The sequence below is a fragment of the Oncorhynchus keta genome, chromosome 25 (genome assembly GCF_023373465.1).
Source record: "Oncorhynchus keta strain PuntledgeMale-10-30-2019 chromosome 25, Oket_V2, whole genome shotgun sequence".
Taxonomy (NCBI): Eukaryota; Metazoa; Chordata; class Actinopteri; order Salmoniformes; family Salmonidae; genus Oncorhynchus; species Oncorhynchus keta.
Window position 1 is genome coordinate 21,373,768 of NC_068445.1, and position 21,103 is coordinate 21,394,870.

Sequence of the window (21,103 nt, forward strand, 5' to 3'; positions counted from 1 at the left end):
AGCATTCCTTCAAACAGTACTTTACTGCATTTGCCAGCAGCTGTTTATGACTTCAAGCCTATCAACTCCAGAGATTAAGCTGGCAATACTAAAGTACCTATTAGAACATCCAATAGTCAAAGGTATATGAAATACAAATGGTATAGAGAGTAATAGTCCTATAATAACTACAACCTAAAACTTCTTACCTGGGAATATTGAACACCAGCTTTCATATGTTCTCATGTTCTGAGCAAGGAACTTAAACGTTAGCTTTTTTCATGACACATATTGCACTATTACTTTCTTCTCCAACACTTTGTTTTTGCATTATTAAAACCAAATTGAACATGTTTCATTATTTATTTGAGACTAAATTGATTTTATTGATGTATTATATTAAGTTAAAATAAATGTTAATTGTTCATTCAGGATTGTTGTAACTGTCATTATTACAAATATATATATATATATATATATATAAAAATCGTCCAATTAATCGGTATCAGATTTTTTTGGTCCTCCAATAATCGGTATCGGCCGACGTCTAATGTACAGTACAGTATAATATGCAGCCATGTTCTGCTGCATAGTGAAATGTGCCAATTTGAATGTGCCTTTTAGTTTCATTAGACTCCCAGGCTGTTAAAACAAGAAAGTGTTTGTTCCTTGAGCCCCTCACGGTATAAGCACATCCTGGTCTAGAGTCAGACTGGCAGACAGACAACTTTCTGTTCCCCCCTAATCATGTGTCATCCTATCTGAATTGGCCTTTAGACATTGTCACACAGCCAAGAGGAGGAGTATTGCATATTGAATGTTGAAAGGGGAGATATTAGACATTAATAGACATTAATACACATAGACGTTAATGTTCAGTAGGAAGCACCTAAAGGTTAAGGCCATTAGACATCCTACTCTTGATAAGGCAAAGGTAAAGAATTATCATTCCATCATCATGCTGGTGCGGCAGCTCAGAGAGGCTGTTTTGTTCATGTGGAATCTCATTATGCTCCCTGTAGCTGAGGTGTTGATGCTAAAAGGAGGAGACGGCTTTGCCGGATGGTGGACGGGGGTGAGGGACGGGGGTGAGGGACGGGGGATGGTGGACGGGGGGTGAGGATGGGGGATGGTGGACGGGGATGGTGGACGGGGTGAGGGACGGGGGTGAGGGACGGGGGATGGTGGACGGGGGATGGTGGACGGGGTGAGGACGGGGGATGGTGGACGGGGATGGTGGACGGGGTGAGGGACGGGGGTGAGGGACGGGGGATGGTGGACGGGGGATGGTGGACGGGGGATGGTGGGTGGGGAATGGTGGACGGGGGATGGTGGGTGGGGAATGGTGGACGAGGGATGGTGGACGGGGTGAGGGACGGGGGATGGTGGATGGGGGTGAGGAACGGGGTATGGTGGACGGGGGATGGTGGACGAGGGATGGTGGACGGGGGTGATGGTGTACGGGGGTGAGGGACGGGGGATGGTGGACGGGGGTGAGGGACGGGGGATGGTGGACGGGGGTGAGGGACGGGGGTGAGGGCGGGGGTGAGGGACAGGGGATGGTGGACAGGGGTGAGGGACGGGGGTGAGGGACGGGGGATGGTGGATGGGGGATGGTGGATGGGGATGGTGGATGGGGGTGAGGGATGGGGGTGAGGATGGGGGATGGTGGACGGGTGTGAGGGGGGGTGAGGGACGGTGGATGGTGGACGGGGTGAGGGACGGGGGATGGTGGACGGGGTGAGGTGTGGATGGTGGACGGGGGTGATGGACGGTGGATGGTGGACGGGGGATGGTGGACGGGGGTGAGGGACGGGGGATGGTGGACGGGGTTGAGGGACGGTGGATGGTGGACGGGGGTGAGGGACGGTGGATGGTGGACGGGGGATGATGGACGGTGGATGGTGGACGGGGGATGGTGGACGGGGGTGAGGACGGGGATGGTGGACGGGGTTGAGGGACGGTGGATGGTGGACGGGGGTGAGGGACGGTGGATGGTGGACGGGGGTGAGGGACGGGGGTGAGGAACGGGTGGGAGTGGGATCCTTACAGAAAAACCACATGATTTCACATGGAACACTTCACATGTTTAGTTTCATGTTATCAATCAATCAATCACATTTATTTATAAAGCCCTTCTTACATCAGCTTATGTCACAAAGTGCTGTACAGAAATACAGGCAAAAATCCCAAACAGCAAGCAATGCAGGTGTAGAAGCATGGTGGCTAGGAAAAACTCCTTAGAAAGGCCAGAACATAGAAAGAAACCTAGAGAGGAGCCAGGCTATGAGGGGTGGCCAGTCATCTTCTGGCTCTGCCGGGTGGAGATTATAACAGAAGGTGCAACAGGGGTGAGGGACCTCAGGAGTAAATGTCAGTTGGCTTTTCATAACCGATCATTCAGAGTATCTCTACCGCTCCTGTTGTCTCTAGAGAGTTGAAAACAGCAGGTCTGGGACAGGTAGCACGTCCGATGAACAGCTCAGGGTTCCATAGCCGCAGGCAGAACAGTTGAAACTGGAGCAGCAGCACGGCCAAATGGACTGGGGACAGCAAGGAGTCATCAGGCCAGGTAGTCCTGAGGCATGGTCCTAGGGCTCAGATCCTTAGAGAGAGAAAGAAAGAAAGAGAGAGATAGAGAAAAACAGAGAGAGAATTAGAGAGAGCATACTTAAATTCACACAGGACACCGGATAAGACAGGAGAAATACTCCAGATATAACAGACTGACCCTCGCCCTCCGACACATAAACTACTGCAGCATAAATACTGGAGGCATGTTATCACATGTTGCTTTACATGTTGTCACATGCTATCACATTAACTCCACATAAGATCATATGTGTTCACATGTGAAATTCATGTGTTTTTTCCACAAGGGGAAGCAGGTTAACGCTTTACACAATTCAGATTCAACTGCCGTCCATCTGAAACCTGCTCATGCCACCTTCTTGACATTATCTACAGTGTGTGTGTGTGTGTGTGTGTGTGTGTGTGTGTGTGTGTGTGTGTGTGTGTGTGTGTGTGTGTGTGTGTGTGTGTGTGTGTGTGTGTGTGTGTGTGTGTGTGTGTGTGTGTGTGTGTGTGTGTGTGTGTGTGTGTGCGCCAATGGACAGGACAGGATGGGGGTTTGGTGACTAATTCTGTCCAGAAATAAACAGCTACTATATTTAGATAAACAGGAGTCAGAGGTCAGGTGAGCCCATACGCGAGCTGACTGCTTGGCTCTTTATCTGAATCTGGGCTTTAGGGTATCCTTGGCTGCTGGTGAAGTCAGGTTTCAGTTTGTCATTCAGGTTTTCACATTTGAATTTCATCCAAAGGTACACTCTGTCATTTCTAAAATCTGAAATCTGCATTCAAAACAACATGCCAGAAGAGACAATATAGCCAAATGAAGAGATAATAAAACCACAGGTACAGGTAAAATCATAGATACAGGTAAAACCACAGGTACAGGTAAAACCACAGGTACAGGTAAAACCACAGGTACAGGTAAAACCACAGGTACAGGTAAAACTACAGGTACTGTACAGCACAAGCTCTTTCAACTTACCATTACTTGACATGCATTGAGCACCGTCACATTGGTTTGCTTGTAAACACCCCAACATCGCTCTCTCTTTTTCTCCCACTTAGTCAATAGCAGCAGGCTCTGATTGGATCAATGTGTTTGTTGCCGTCTGATTAGCTTGCTAAGTAGAGTGAAGGTAAGGCTGGGGTGAATGGTGGTGTGGAGTAATGACTGGCCAGGATGTTGGATTAGTAACTAAATTTACAGCATTAGTTACAGGTTCTGTTCTCAGTGTATTTGGAATCTATGATCAGGCCACAAGTGATTTGGTTTTGGGTACAGTGTGTACAAAGATGTATTAGATAGTATGGTTTTGGGTACAGTATGTACAAAGCTGTATCAGATAGTATGGTTTTGGGTACAGTATGTACAAAGCTGTATCAGCTAGTATGGTTTTGGGTACAGTATGTACAAAGCTGTATCAGATAGTATGGTTTTGGGTACAGTATGTACAAAGATGTATTAGATAGTATGGTTTTGGGTACAGTGTGTACAAAGATGTATTAGATAGTATGGTTTTGGGTACAGTATGTACAAAGCTGTATCAGATAGTATGGTTTTGGGTACAGTATGTACAAAGCTGTATCAGCTAGTATGGTTTTGGGTACAGTATGTACAAAGCTGTATCAGATAGTATGGTTTTGGGTACAGTATGTACAAAGATGTATTAGATAGTATGGTTTTGGGTACAGTGTGTACAAAGATGTATTAGATAGTATGGTTTTGGGTACAGTATGTACAAAGCTGTATCAGATAGTATGGTTTTGGGTACAGTATGTACAAAGCTGTATCAGCTAGTATGGTTTTGGGTACAGTATGTACAAAGCTGTATCAGATAGTATGGGTATAGTATGTACAAAGCTGTATCAGCGAGTATGGTTTTGGGTACAGTATGTACAAAGCTGTATCAGATAGTATGGGTTTGGGTATAGTATGTACAAAGCTGTATCAGATAGTGTGGTTTTGGGTATAGTATGTACAAAGCTGTATCAGATAGTGTGGTTTTGGGTATAGTATGTACAAAGCTGTATCAGATAGTATGGTTTTGGGTATAGTATGTACAAAGCTGTATCAGATAGTATGGAACATGTTGAGTAATGAGCCTCTGACACTAAGTGAATCTGCTATCTCTCTCTCTCTCTCTCTCTCTCTCTCTCTCTCTCTCTCTCTCTCTCTCTCTCTCTCTCTCTCTCTCTCTCTCTCTCTCTCTCTCGCTCTCTCGCTCTCTCTCGCTCTCTCTCTCGCTCTCTGTGTCTGCCTGCCTTGCTGGTGAAAAGGAGCCAGTCTGCGGTGTCCTGTTTCAGGCATGCACGCTTTGCTGAGATGCTAATCTTTTCCTGGAATAGATTCAGATCTGAGTCAAAGGGCAGGAAGACTGATGTGAGATATGGTGTAATGTAGGAGCTGGGAGAGAGTGGGAGTTGCCTCCCCCTCTCTGGCTAGGTTGAAAATATACAGGTTAAGACAATGTAATAATTCCATGCCGTTGGGTTAGAAAATAAACACATTCATTGGATCAGCACCGTAGCTATGAGATTTATTTCGTAATTAAAGGTAGCCACGGGATCCTGCGATTGGGAACGCTGGAACCAAGGAGCAGCATTTCCAGCCAGAGGAGAAATACAGATATTCTGTGGGCCCTGAATGATCGCTTTGTTCATGCTGGTGAGTGGAAGACATCATTTGATCTCCCATTGACAGAGCTTCCCCATTCAGCAGTATTGCACATACTTACTTATTTTAGGGAGCCATCAGAGAGGGCCAATTCACTCAATTGTTTTTCAAATGTCTGTCTATGGCTACCGGACAGAGTGCTGGGTGGGCTGGGTGGAGAGACTGCGTGGGGGGCCAGAGGCTCAGAGGAGTTGAGGAATCTGAGGTATGGGTGACACATGGGTAAGGAGGACAGGATGACAGAACCTCCTCTGTTGGGCCCATCAATGGCTCCTTCTCTGGTTTTGGTTCCTCTCAACCTGTAAAGGCGAAGGGGCTGCTGCACTGTTTTATTCTCTCTGTCCCTTTCTCACTCACACTCGCTCCCTATTTCTCTCTCTCTCTCACTCCTTTCTTCCTTCCCTCCCTCTCCCTCTAAAGCGGAAAGCTTCATGGATAGATTATGTTACACACAGCCTATTGTCCTGTGGAACAAAAAGAAAGCTGATTCAGCTTTTGTGGAAATGCTAGGTGGAACCTGTACAGTCCAATTTTGATTTGCTTAATTGCACCTCACTGCTCTTGGGCACTTTCCATAATCAAAGGAAAGCTATTATCCCTTTCTGCCCATTTCTTGCTGTAGTTTCCATGGCACCATATGTTCAGAAAATGGTTCTCATCACCAATGTAGTGACTCCATGACACCACACTCCATGACACCACACTCAGCTAAGGCTACTGTACAGGGCCAATTGCTACAGTATAGAATTACATTATTTTGAGGGTCTTTTATTTACCTCTTCTCTTTCACTGTAAAAAGGACACCAATGAGCTTAATGGTCCATTGAGTATTTTAAGGATTACAATGAGCCTTTTCCCTGCCACCCATGAGCTTAATTTCTAAGCTTTATATGGCTGACCTAAAACCCTATCCTTTTTGTGCCAAATACAGGGGAATTATTGGGATCTGCCACTTCAATGTGTGCAACTGTGTAAGAATTCACTTGTTTACAAACGTTCGAAATGTGATTTTGCGTAATGCACATCTGTCATTTTTCACCCTTCTGAATCAAATCAAATCAAATCAAATTTATTTATATAGCCCTTCGTACATCAGCTGATATCTCAAAGTGCTGTACAGAAACCCAGCCTAAAACCCCAAACAGCAAACAATGCAGGTGTAAAAGCACGGTGGCTAGGAAAAACTCCCTAGAAAGGCCAAAACCTAGGAAGAAACCTAGAGAGGAACCGGGTGTTAGACACTGTACCCTACTACAGCTAGTGTTAGACACTGGCCTATGTGGGGTGGCCAGTCCTCTTCTGGCTGTGCCTGGGTAGAGATTATAACAGAACATGACCAAGATGTTCAAATGTTCATAAATGACCAGCATGGTCACTGAATAATAATAAGGCAGAACAGTTGAAACTGGAGCAGCAGCACAGTCAGGTGGACTGGGGACAGCAAGGAGCCTTCATGTCAGGTAGTCCTGGGGCACGGTCCTAGGGCTCAGGTCAGTTGAAACTGGAGCAGGAGCATGGCCAGGTGGACTGGGACAGCAAGGAGTCCTCATGTCAGGTAGTCCTGGGACATGGTCCTAGGGCTCAGGTCCTCCGAGAGAGAGAAAGAGAGAAGGAGAGAATTAGAGTTACGCACACTTAGATTCACACAGGACACCGAATAGGACAGGAGAAGTACTCCAGATATAACAAACTGACCCTAGCCCCCGACACATAAACTACTGCAGCATAAATACTGGAGGCTGAGACAGGAGGGGTCAGGAGACACTGTGGCCCCATCCGAGGACACCCCTACTACACAGGGACACTGTAAACAGGAAGGATATAACCCCACCCACTTTGCCAAAGCACATCCCCCACACCACTAGAGGGATATCTTCAACCACCAACTTACCATCCTGAGACAAGGTTAGACACTGTATAGCCCACAAAGATCTCCGTTACGGTACAACCCCTACTACAGCAGTGTTAGACCAGACAGAGCCTGACCACAACAGTGAATCAACCCCACTACAGCAGGTGACACTGTACCCCCTACAGGGACGTGTTACGAGAGAGCCCCAGCAAGCCAGTGACTCAGCCCCTACAGTAACAGGGTTAGAGGCAGAGAATCCCAGTGGAAAGGGGAACCGGCCAGGCAGAGACAGCAAGGGCGGTTCGTTGCTCCAGAGCCTTTCCGTTCACCTTCCCACTCAGCTGGGCCAGACTACACTCAATCATATGACCCACTGAAGAGATGAGTCTTCAGTAAAGACTTAAAGGTTGAGACCGAGTTTGCGTCTCTGACATGGGTAGGCAGACCGTTCCATAAAAATGGAGCTCTATAGTGTTAGAAAGCCCTGCCTCCAGCTGTTTGCTTAGAAATTCTAGGGACAATTAGGAGGCCTGCGTCTTGTGACCGTAGCGTACGTGTAGGTATGTACAGCAGGACCAAATCAGAGAGGTAGGTAGGAGCAAGCCCATGTAATGCTTTGTAGGTTAGCAGTAAAACCTTGAAATCAGCCCTTGCTTTGACAGGAAGCCAGTGTAGAGAGGCTAGCACTGGAGTAATATGATCAAATTTTTTGGTTCTAGTCAGGATTCTAGCAGCCGTATTTAGCACTAACTGAAGTTTATTTAGTGCTTTATCCGGGTAGCCGGAAAATAGAGCATTGCAGTAGTCTAACCTAGAAGTGACAAAAGCATGGATTAATTTTTCTGCATCATTTTTGGACAGAAAGTTTCTGATTTTTACAATGTTACGTAGATGGAAAAAGCTGTCCTCGAAATGGTCTTGATATGTTCTTCAAAAGAGAGATCAGGGTCCAGAGTACTACACTGCCTACAGAGTGTTAGACACTGTACCCTACTACAGCTAGTGAGGTCCTTCACAGTTTTATTTGAGACAACTGTACAACCATTAAGATTAATTGTCAGATTCAACAGAAGATCTCTTTGTTTCTTGGGACCTAGAACAAGCATCTCTGTTTTGTCCGAGTTTAATAGTAGAAAGTTTGCAGCCATCCACTTCCTTATGTCTGAAACACATGCTTCTAGCGAGGGCAATTTTGGGGCTTCACCATGTTTCATTGAAATGTACAGCTGTGTGTCATCCGCATAGCAGTGAAAGTTTACATTATGTTTTCGAATAACATCCCCAAGAGGTAAAATATATAGTGAAAACAATAGTGGTCCTAAAACAGAACCTTGAGGAACACTTCTAACATGTCTATTTTTGTTTTCCTCCTTCCCTTGGTAGCAGTAAATAACATTTCTTTGCAAACCTCACCAAGAGAGGTGTTGAATACTTTCCCAGTCAGAACAGCACTGTATCTTCCACCCAATATCAATAGGCTATATACTGTATCTCTCTCCCATAGACAGATGTTGACAATTATGGCTCATCTGAAGAGTTGTAGGTATTCAAACTATGACTGGTGTTCAATATATCTACTGTCTGGCTGCTGTTCACTGTCTTGTGGTAATTGCAGCACTGCCTCTGGATAGTTTGTGAGACACAAATACAGCTAGTGTTAGACACTGTACCCTACTACAGCTAGTGTTAGACACTGTACCCTACTACAGCTAGTGTTAGACACTGTACCCTACTACATATAGTGTTAGACACTGTACCCTACTACAGCTAGTGTTAGACACTGTACCCTACTACAGCTAGTGTTAGACACTGTACCCTACTACAGCTAGTGTTAGACACTGTACCCTACTACAGCTAGTGTTAGACACTGTACCCTACTACAGCTAGTGTTAGACACTGTACCCTACTACAGCTAGTGTTAGACACTGTACCCTACTACAGCTAGTGTTAGACACTGTACCCTACTACAGCTAGTGTTAGACAATGTACCCTACTACAGCTAGTGTTAGACACTGTACCCTACTACAGCTAGTGTTAGACACTGTACCCTACTACAGCTAGTGTTAGACACTGTACCCTACTACAGCTAGTGTTAGACACTGTACCCTACTACAGCTAGTGTTAGACACTGTACCCTACTACAGCTAGTGTTAGACACTGTACCCTACTACAGCTAGTGTTAGACACTGTACCCTACTACAGCTAGTGTTAGACACTGTACCCTACTACAGATAGTGTTAGACACTGTACCCTACTACAGCTAGTGTTAGACACTGTACCCTACTACAGCTAGTGTTAGACACTGTACCCTACTACAGCTAGTGTTAGACACTGTACCCTACTACAGCTAGTGTTAGACACTGTACCCTACTACAGCTAGTGTTAGACACTGTACCCTACTACAGCTAGTGTGTTAGACACTGTACCCTACTACAGCTAGTGTTAGACACTGTACCCTACTACAGCTAGTGTTAGACACTGTACCCTACTACAGCTAGTGTTAGACACTGTACCCTACTACAGCTAGTGTTAGACACTGTACCCTACTACAGCTAGTGTTAGACACTGTACCCTACTACAGCTAGTGTTAGACACTGTACCCTACTACAGCTAGTGTTAGACACTGTACCCTACTACAGCTAGTGTTAGACACTGTACCCTACTACAGCTAGTGTTAGACACTGTGTTAGACCCTGTACCCTACTACTACAGCTAGTGTTAGACACTGTACCCTACTACAGCTAGTGTTAGACACTGTACCTACAGCTACTACAGCTAGTGTTAGACACTGTACCCTACTACAGCTAGTGTTAGACACTGTACCCTACTACAGCTAGTGTTAGACACTGACCCTACTGTACACTGTACCCTACTACAGCTAGTGTTAGACACTGTACCCTACTACAGCTAGTGTTAGACACTGTACCCTACTACAGCTAGTGTTAGACACTGTACCCTACTACAGCTAGTGTTAGACACTGTACCCTACTACAGCTAGTGTTAGACACTGTACCCTACTACAGCTAGTGTTAGACACTGTACCCTACTACAGCTAGTGTTAGACACTGTACCCTACTACAGCTAGTGTTAGACACTGTACTACCCTACTACAGCTAGTGTTAGACACTGTACCCTACTACAGCTAGTGTTAGACACTGTACCCTACTACAGCTAGTGTTAGACACTGTACCCTACTACAGCTAGTGTTAGACACTGTACCCTACTACAGCTAGTGTTAGACACTGTACCCTACTACAGCTAGTGTTAGACACTGTACCCTACTACAGCTAGTGTTAGACACTGTACCCTACCAGCTAGTGTTAGACACTGTACAGCTAGTGTTAGACACTGTACCCTACTACAGCTAGTGTTAGACACTGTACCCTACTACAGCTAGTGTTAGACACTGTACCCTACTACAGCTAGTGTTAGACACTGTACCCTACTACAGTACCCTAGTGTTAGACACTGTACCCTACTACAGCTAGTGTTAGACACTGTACCCTACTACAGCTAGTGTTAGACACTGTACCCTACTACAGCTAGTGTTAGACACTGTACCCTACTACAGCTAGTGTTAGACACTGTACCCTACTACAGCTAGTGTTAGACACTCATCTGTACCCTACTACAGCTAGTGTTAGACACTGTACCCTACTACAGCTAGTGTTAGACACTGTACCCTACTACAGCTAGTGTTAGACACTGTACCCTACTACAGCTAGTGTTAGACACTGTACCCTACTACAGCTAGTGTTAGACACTGTACCCTACTACAGCTAGTGTTAGACACTGTACCCTACTACAGCTAGTGTTAGACACTGTACCCTACTACAGCTAGTGTTAGACACTGTACCCTACTACAGCTAGTGTTAGACACTGTACCCTACTACAGCTAGTGTTAGACACTGTACCCTACTACAGCTAGTGTTAGACACTGTACCCTACTACAGCTAGTGTTAGACACTGTACCCTACTACAGCTAGTGTTAGACACTGTACCCTACTACAGCTAGTGTTAGACACTGTACCCTACTACAGCTAGTGTTAGACACTGTACCCTACTACAGCTAGTGTTAGACACTGTACCCTACTACAGCTAGTGTTAGACACTGTACCCTACTACAGCAGACACTGTACCCTAGACACTGTACCCTACTACAGCTAGTGTTAGACACTGTACCCTACTACAGCTAGTGTTAGACACTGTACCCTACTACAGCTAGTGTTAGACACTGTACCCTACTACAGCTAGTGTTAGACACTGTACCCTACTACAGCTAGTGTTAGACACTGTACCCTACTACAGCTAGTGTTAGACACTGTACCCTACTACAGCTAGTGTTAGACACTGTACCCTACTACAGCTAGTGTTAGACACTGTACCCTACTACAGCTAGTGTTAGACACTGTACCCTACTACAGCTAGTGTTAGACACTGTACCCTACTACAGCTAGTGTTAGACACTGTACCCTACTACAGCTAGTGTTAGACACTGTTACCCTACTACAGATAGTGTTAGACACTGTACCCTACTACAGCTAGTGTTAGACACTGTACCCTACTACAGCTAGTGTTAGACACTGTACCCTACTACAGCTAGTGTTAGACACTGTACCCTACTACAGCTAGTGTTAGACACTGTACCCTACTACAGCTAGTGTTAGACACTGTACCCTACTACAGCTAGTGTTAGACACTGTACCCTACTACAGCTAGTGTTAGACACTGTACCCTACTACAGCTAGTGTTAGACACTGACACTGCTACCCTACTACAGCTAGTGTTAGACACTGTACCCTACTACAGCTAGTGTTAGACACTGTACCCTACTACAGCTAGTGTTAGACACTGTACCCTACAGCTAGTGTTAGACACTGTACCCTACTACAGCTAGTGTTAGACACTGTACTGCTAGTGTTAGACCCTACTACAGCTAGTGTTAGACACTGTACCCTACTACAGCTAGTGTTAGACACTGCTAGTGTTAGACCCTACTACAGCTAGTGTTAGACACTGTACCCTACTACAGCTAGTGTTAGACACTGTACCCTACTACAGCTAGTGTTAGACACTGTACCCTACTACAGCTAGTGTTAGACACTGTACCCTACTACAGCTAGTGTTAGACACTGTACCCTACTACAGCTAGTGTTAGACACTGTACCCTACTACAGCTAGTGTTAGACACTGTACCCTACTACAGCTAGTGTTAGACACTGTACCCTACTACAGCTAGTGTTAGACACTGTACCCTACTACAGCTAGTGTTAGACACTGTACCCTACTACAGCTAGTGTTAGACACTGTACCCTACTACAGCTAGTGTTAGACACTGTACCCTACTACAGCTAGTGTTAGACACTGTACCCTACTACAGCTAGTGTTAGACACTGTACCCTACTACAGCTAGTGTTAGACACTGTACCCTACTACAGCTAGTGTTAGACACTGTACCCTACTACAGCTAGTGTTAGACACTGTACCCTACTACAGCTAGTGTTAGACACTGTACCCTACTACAGCTAGTGTTAGACACTGTGTTACCCTACTACAGCTAGTGTTAGACACTGTACCCTACTACAGCTAGTGTTAGACACTGTACCCTACTACAGCTAGTGTTAGACACTGTACCCTACTACAGCTAGTGTTAGACACTGTACCCTACTACAGCTAGTGTTAGACACTGTACCCTACTACAGCTAGTGTTAGACTGACACTGTACCCTACTACAGCTAGTGTTAGACACTGTACCCTACTACAGCTAGTGTTAGACACTGTACCCTACTACAGCTAGTGTTAGACACTGTACCCTACTACAGCTAGTGTTAGACACTGTACCCTACTACAGCTAGTGTTAGACACTGTACCCTACTACAGCTAGTGTTAGACACTGTACCCTACTACAGCTAGTGTTAGACACTGTACCCTACTACAGCTAGTGTTAGACACTGTACCCTACTACAGCTAGTGTTAGACACTGTACCCTACTACAGCTAGTGTTAGACACTGTACCCTACTACAGCTAGTGTTAGACACTGTACCCTACTACAGCTAGTGTTAGACACTGTACCCTACTACAGCTAGTGTTAGACACTGTACCCTACTACAGCTAGTGTTAGACACTGTACCCTACTACAGCTAGTGTTAGACACTGTACCCTACTACAGCTAGTGTTAGACACTGTACCCTACTACAGCTAGTGTTAGATACTGCACCCTACTACAGCTAGTGTTAGACAGTACCCTACTAGACACTGTACCCTACTACAGCTAGTGTTAGACAGCTAGTGTTAGACACTGTACCCTACTACAGCTAGTGTTAGACACTGTACCCTACTACAGCTAGTGTTAGACACTGTACCCAACTACAGCTAGTGTTAAACACTGTACCCAACTACAGCTAGTGTTAGACTGTAGTGTTAGACACTGTACTACTACAGCTAGTGTTAGACACTGTACCCTACTACAGCTAGTGTTAGACACTGTACCCTACTACAGCTAGTGTTAGACACTGTACCCTACTACAGCTAGTGTTAGACACTGTACCCTACTACAGCTAGTGTTAGACACTGTACCCTACTACAGATAGTGTTAGACACTGTTAGACCCTACTACAGCTAGTGTTAGACACTGTACCCTACTACAGCTAGTGTTAAACACTGTACCCAACTACAGCTAGTGTTAGACTGTGCGCTACTACAGCCAGTGATAGACACTGTACCCTACTACAGCTAGTGTTAGACACTGTACCCTACTACAGCTAGTGTTAGACACTGTACCCTACTACAGCTAGTGTTAGACACTGTACCCTACTACAGCTAGTGTTAGACACTGTACCCTACTACAGATAGTGTTAGACACTGTACCCTACTACAGCTAGTGTTAGACACTGTACCCTACTACAGCTAGTGTTAGACACTGTACCCTACTACAGCTAGTGTTAGACACTGTACCCTACTACAGCTAGTGTTAGACACTGTACCCTACTACAGCTAGTGTTAGACACTGTACCCTACTACAGCTAGTGTTAGACACTGTACCCTACTACAGCTAGTGTTAGACACTGTACCCTACTACAGCTAGTGTTAGACACTGTACCCTACTACAGCTAGTGTTAGACACTGTACCCTACTACAGCTAGTGTTAGACACTGTACCCTACTACAGCACTAGTGTTAGACACTGTACCCTACTACTACAGCTAGTGTTAGACACTGTACCCTACTACAGATAGTGTTAGACACTGTACCCTACTACAGCTAGTGTTAGACACTGTACCCTACTACAGCTAGTGTTAGACACTGTACCCTACTACAGCTAGTGTTAGACACTGTACCCTACTACAGCTAGTGTTAGACACTGTACCCTACTACAGCTAGTGTTAGACACTGTACCCTACTACAGCTAGTGTTAGACACTGTACCCTACTACAGCTAGTGTTAGACACTGTACCCTACTACAGCTAGTGTTAGACACTGTACCCTACTACAGCTAGTGTTAGACACTGCTAGTGTTAGACACTGTACCCTACTACAGCTAGTGTTAGACACTGTACCCTACTACAGCTAGTGTTAGACACTGTACCCTACTACAGCTAGTGTTAGACACTGTACTACTACAGCTAGTGTTAGACACTGTACCCTACTACAGCTAGTGTTAGACACTGCTAGTGTTAGACACTGTACCTACTACAGCTAGTGTTAGACACTGTACCCTACTACAGCTAGTGTTACTACAGACACTGTACCCTACTACATACAGCTAGTGTTAGACACTGTACCCTACTACAGCTAGTGTTAGACACTGTACCCTACTACAGCTAGTGTTAGACACTGTACCCTACTACAGCTAGTGTTAGACACTGTACCCTACTACAGCTAGTGTTAGACACTGTACCCTACTACAGCTAGTGTTAGACACTGTACCCTACTACAGCTAGTGTTAGACACTGTACCCTACTACAGCTAGTGTTAGACACTGTACCTACTACAGCTAGTGTTAGACACTGTACCCTACTACAGCTAGTGTTAGACACTGTACCCTACTACAGCTAGTGTTAGACACTGTACCCTACTACAGCTAGTGTTAGACACTGTACCCTACTACAGCTAGTGTTGTAGACACTGTGTTAGACACTGTACCCTACTACAGCTAGTGTTAGACACTGTACCCTACTACAGCTAGTGTTAGACACTGTACCTACAGCTAGTGTTAGACACTGTACACTACAGCTAGTGTTAGACACTGTACCCTACACTGTACCCTACAGCTAGTGTTAGACACTGTACCCTACTACAGCTAGTGTTAGACACTGTACCCTACTACAGCTAGTGTTAGACACTGTACCCTACTACAGCTAGTGTTAGACACTGTACCCTACTACAGCTAGTGTTAGACACTGTACCCTACTACAGCTAGTGTTAGACACTGTACCCTACTACAGCTAGTGTTAGACACTGTACCCTACTACAGCTAGTGTTAGACACTGTACCCTACTACAGCTAGTGTTAGACACTGTACCCTACTACAGATAGTGTTAGACACTGTACCCTACTACAGCTAGTGTTAGACACTGTACCCTACTACAGCTAGTGTTAGACACTGTACCCTACTACAGCTAGTGTTAGACACTGTACCCTACTACAGCTAGTGTTAGACACTGTACCCTACTACAGCTAGTGTTAGACACTGTACCCCTACTACAGATAGTGTTAGACACTGTACCCTACTACAGCTAGTGTTAGACACTGTACCCTACTACAGCTAGTGTTAGACACTGTACCCTACTACAGCTAGTGTTAGACACTGTACCCTACTACAGCTAGTGTTAGACACTGTACCCTACTACAGCTAGTGTTAGACACTGTACCCTACTACAGCTAGTGTTGGACACTGCTGTACCCTACTACAGCTAGTGTTAGACACCCCTACTACAGCTAGTGTTAGACACTGTACCCTACTACAGCTAGTGTTAGACACTGTACCCACTACAGCTAGTGTTAGACACTGTACCCTACTACAGCTAGTGTTAGACACTGTACCCTACTACAGCTAGTGTTAGACACTGTACCCTACTACAGCTAGTGTTAGACACTGTACCCTACTACAGCTAGTGTTAGACACTGTACCCTACTACAGCTAGTGTTAGACACTGTACCCTACTACAGTGTTAGACACTGTAGTGTTAGACACTGTACCCTACTACAGCTAGTGTTAGACACTGTACCCTACTACAGCACTGTACCCTAGTGTTAGACACTGTACCCTACTACAGCTACACTGTACTACTACAGTAGTGTTAGACACTGTACCCTACTACAGCTAGTGTTAGACACTGTACCCTACTACAGCTAGTGTTAGACACTGTACCCTACTACAGCTAGTGTTAGACACTGTACCCTACTACAGATAGTGTTAGACACTGTACCCTACTACAGCTAGTGTTAGACACTGTACCCTACTACAGCTAGTGTTAGACACTGTACCCTACTACAGCTAGTGTTAGACACTGTACCCTACTACAGCTAGTGTTAGACACTGTACCCTACTACAGCTAGTGTTAGACACTGTACCCTACTACAGCTAGTGTTAGACACTGTACCCTACTACAGCTAGTGTTAGACACTGTACCCTACTACAGCTAGTGTTAGACACTGTACCCTACTACAGCTAGTGTTAGACACTGTACCCTACTACAGCTAGTGTTAGACACTGTACCCTACTACAGCTAGTGTTAGACACTGTACCCTACTACAGCTAGTGTTAGACACTGTACCCTACTACAGCTAGTGTTAGACACTGTACCCTACTACAGCTAGTGTTAGACACTGTACCCTACTACAGCTAGTGTTAGACACTGTACCCTACTACAGCTAGTGTTAGACACTGTACCCTACTACAGCTAGTGTTAGACACTGTACCCTACTACAGCTAGTGTTAGACACTGTACCCTACTACAGATAGTGTTAGACACTGTACCCTACTACAGCTAGTGTTAGACACTGTACCCTACTACAGCTAGTGTTAGACACTGTACCCTACTACAGCTAGTGTTAGACACTGTACCCTACTACAGCTAGTGTTAGACACTGTACCCTACTACAGCTAGTGTTAGACACTGTACCCTACTACAGCTAGTGTTAGACACTGTACCCTACTACAGCTAGTGTTAGACACTGTACCCTACTACATATAGTGTTAGACACTGTACCCTACTACAGCTAGTGTTAGACACTGTACCCTACTACAGCTAGTGTTAGACACTGTACCCTACTACAGCTAGTGTTAGACACTGTACCCTACTACAGCTAGTGTTAGACACTGTACCCTACTACAGCTAGTGTTAGACACTGTACCCTACTACAGCTAGTGTTAGACACTGTACCCTACTACAGCTAGTGTTAGACACAGCTAGTGTTAGACACTGTACCCTACTACAGCTAGTGTTAGACACTGTACCCTACTACAGCTAGTGTTAGACACTGTACCCTACTACAGCTAGTGTTAGACACTGTACCCTACTACAGCTAGTGTTAGACACTGTACCCTACTACAGCTAGTGTTAGACACTGTACCCTACTACAGCACTGTACCCTACTAGTGTTAGACACTGTACCCTACTACAGCTAGTGTTAGACACTGTACCCTACTACAGCTAGTGTTAGACACTGTACCCTACTACAGCTAGTGTTAGACACTGTACCCTACTACAGCTAGTGTTAGACACTGTACCCTACTACAGCTAGTGTTAGACACTGTACCCTACTACAGCTAGTGTTAGACACTGTACCCTACTACAGCTAGTGTTAGACACTGTACCCTACTACAGCTAGTGTTAGACACTGTACCCTACTACAGCTAGTGTTAGACACTGTACCCTACTACAGATAGTGTTAGACACTGTACCCTACTACAGCTAGTGTTAGACACTGTACCCTACTACAGCTAGTGTTAGACACTGTACCCTACTACAGCTAGTGTTAGACACTGTACCCTACTACAGCTAGTGTTAGACACTGTGTTAGACCCTACTACAGCTAGTGTTACTACAGCTAGACACTGCTAGTGTTAGACACTGTACCCTACTACAGCTAGTGTTAGACACTGTACCCTACTACAGCTAGTGTTAGACACTGTACCCTACTACAGCTAGTGTTAGACACTGTACCCTACTACAGCTAGTGTTAGACACTGTACCCTACTACAGCTAGTGTTAGACACTGTACCCTACTACAGCTAGTGTTAGACACTGTACACTGTAGTGTTAGACACTGTACTACTACAGCTAGTGTTAGACACTGTACCCTACTACAGCTAGTGTTAGACACTGTACCCTACTACAGCTAGTGTTAGACACTGTACCCTACTACAGCTAGTGTTACACTGTACCCTACTACAGCTAGTGTTAGACACTGTACCCTACTACAGATAGTGTTAGACACTGCGCCCTACTACAGCCAGTGATTAGACACTGTACCCTACTACAGCTAGTGTTAGACACTGTACCCTACTACAGCTTAGTGTTGTTAGACACTGTACCCTACTACAGCTAGTGTTAGACACTGTACCCTACTACAGCTAGTGTTAGACACTGTACCCTACTACAGCTAGTGTTAGACACTGTACCCTACTACAGCTAGTGTTAGACACTGTACCCTACTACAGCTAGTGTTAGACACTGTACCCTACTACAGCTAGTGTTAGACACTGTACCCTACTACAGCTAGACACTGTTAGACACTGTACCCTACTACAGCTAGTGTTAGACACTGTACCCTACTACAGCTAGTGTTAGACACTGTACCCTACTACAGCTAGTGTTAGACACTGTACCCTACTACAGCTAGTGTTAGACACTGTACCCTACTACAGCTAGTGTTAGACACTGTACCCTACTACACTGCTAGTGTTAGACACTGTACCCTACTACAGCTAGTGTTAGACACTGTACCCTACTACAGCTAGTGTTAGACACTGTACCCTACTACAGCTAGTGTTAGACACTGTACCCTACTACAGCTAGTGTTAGACACTGTACCCTACTACAGCTAGTGTTAGACACTGTACCCTACAGCTAGTGTTAGACACTGTACCCTACTACAGCTAGTGTTAGACACTGTACCCTACTACAGCTAGTGTTAGACACTGTACCCTACTACAGCTAGTGTTAGACACTGTACCCTACTACAGCTAGTGTTAGACACTGTACCCTACTACCCTACTACTAGTGTTAGACACTGTACCCTACTACAGCTAGTGTTAGACACTGTACCCTACTACAGCTAGTGTTAGACACTGTACCCTACTACAGCTAGTGTTAGACACTGTACCCTACTACAGCTAGTGTTAGACACTGTACCCTACTACAGCTAGTGTTAGACACTGTACCCTACTACAGCTAGTGTTAGACACTGTACCCTACTACAGCTAGTGTTAGACACTGTACCCTACTACAGCTAGTGTTAGACACTGTACCCTACTACAGCTAGTGTTAGACACTGTACCCTACTACAGCTAGTGTTAGACACTGTACCCTACTACAGCTAGTGTTAGACACTGTACCCTACTACAGCTAGTGTTAGACACTGTACCCAACTACAGCTAGTGTTAAAAACTGTACCCAACTACAGCTAGTGTTAGACTGTGCGCTACTACAGCTAGTGTTAGACACTGTACCCTACTACAGATAGTGTTAGACACTGTACCCTACTACAGCTAGTGTTAGACACTGTACCCTACTACAGCTAGTGTTAGACACTGTACCCTACTACAGCTAGTGTTAGACACTGTACCCTACTACAGCTAGTGTTAGACACTGTACCCTACTACAGCTAGTGTTAGACACTGTACCCAACTACAGCTAGTGTTAAACACTGTACCCAACTACAGCTAGTGTTAGACTGTGCGCTACTACAGCTAGTGTTAGACACTGTACCCTACTACAGCCAGTGTTAGACACTGTACCCTACTACAGCTAGTGTTAGACACTGTACCCTACTACAGCTAGTGTTAGACACTGTACCCTACTACAGCTAGTGTTAGACACTGTACCCTACTACAGATAGTGTTAGACACTGTACCCTACTACAGCTAGTGTTAGACACTGTACCCTACTACAGCTAGTGTTAGACACTGTACCCTACTACAGCTAGTGTTAGACACTGTACCCTACTACAGCTAGTGTTAGACACTGTACCCTACTACAGCTAGTGTTAGACACTGTACCCTACTACAGCTAGTGTTAGACACTGTACCCTACTACAGCTAGTGTTAGACACTGTACCCTACTACAGCTATAGTGTTAGACACTGTACCCTACTACAGCTAGTGTTAGACACTGTACCCTACTACAGCTAGTGTTAGACACTGTACCCTACTACAGCTAGTGTTAGACACTGTACCCTACTACAGCTAGTGTTAGACACTGTACCCTACTACAGCTAGTGTTAGACACTGTACCCTACTACAGCTAGTGTTAGACACTGTACCCAACTACAGCTAGTGTTAAACACTGTACCCAACTACAGCTAGTGTTAGACTGTGCGCTACTACAGCCAGTGATAGACACTGTACCCTACTACAGCTAGTGTTAGACGGTGTACCCTACTACAGCGAGTGTTAGACACTGTACCCTACTACAAGTAGGGTTAGACACTGTACCCTGCTACAGTTAGTGTTAGACACTGTACCCTACTACAGCTAGTGTTAGACACTGTACCCAACTACAGCTAGTGTTAGACACTGTACCCTACTACAGCTAGTGTTAGACACGGTACCCTACTACAGCTAGTCTTAGACTGTACCCTACTACAGCTAGTGTTAGACACTGTACCCTACTACAGCTAGTGTTAGACTGTAGCCTACTACAGCTGGTGTTAGACTGTACCCTACTACAGCTAGTGTTAGACACTGTACCCTACTACAGTTCGTGTTAGACACTGCACCCTACTACAGATAATGTTAGACACCGTACCCTACTACAGTTAATGTTAGACACTTTGCCCTACTACAGCTAGTGTTAGAC

General features: G+C 45.2%; 1 protein-coding gene across 7 annotated transcripts in view; it reads left to right on the top strand.

The window, feature by feature from the left end:
* wscd2 (WSC domain containing 2) overlaps positions 1–21,103 on the top strand; it is a 110,273-nt gene that overhangs the window by 17,053 nt on the left and 72,117 nt on the right. The window contains exon 1 of one of the 7 annotated variants that reach the window (XM_052478865.1): positions 4,924–5,218. The exons of the other annotated variants lie outside the window; for them this stretch is intronic. The gene's annotated coding sequence lies outside the window, so the exon portion shown is untranslated. Of the gene's footprint in view, positions 1–4,923; positions 5,219–21,103 lie in introns of those variants that run through there. 7 annotated transcript variants of the gene reach the window in all.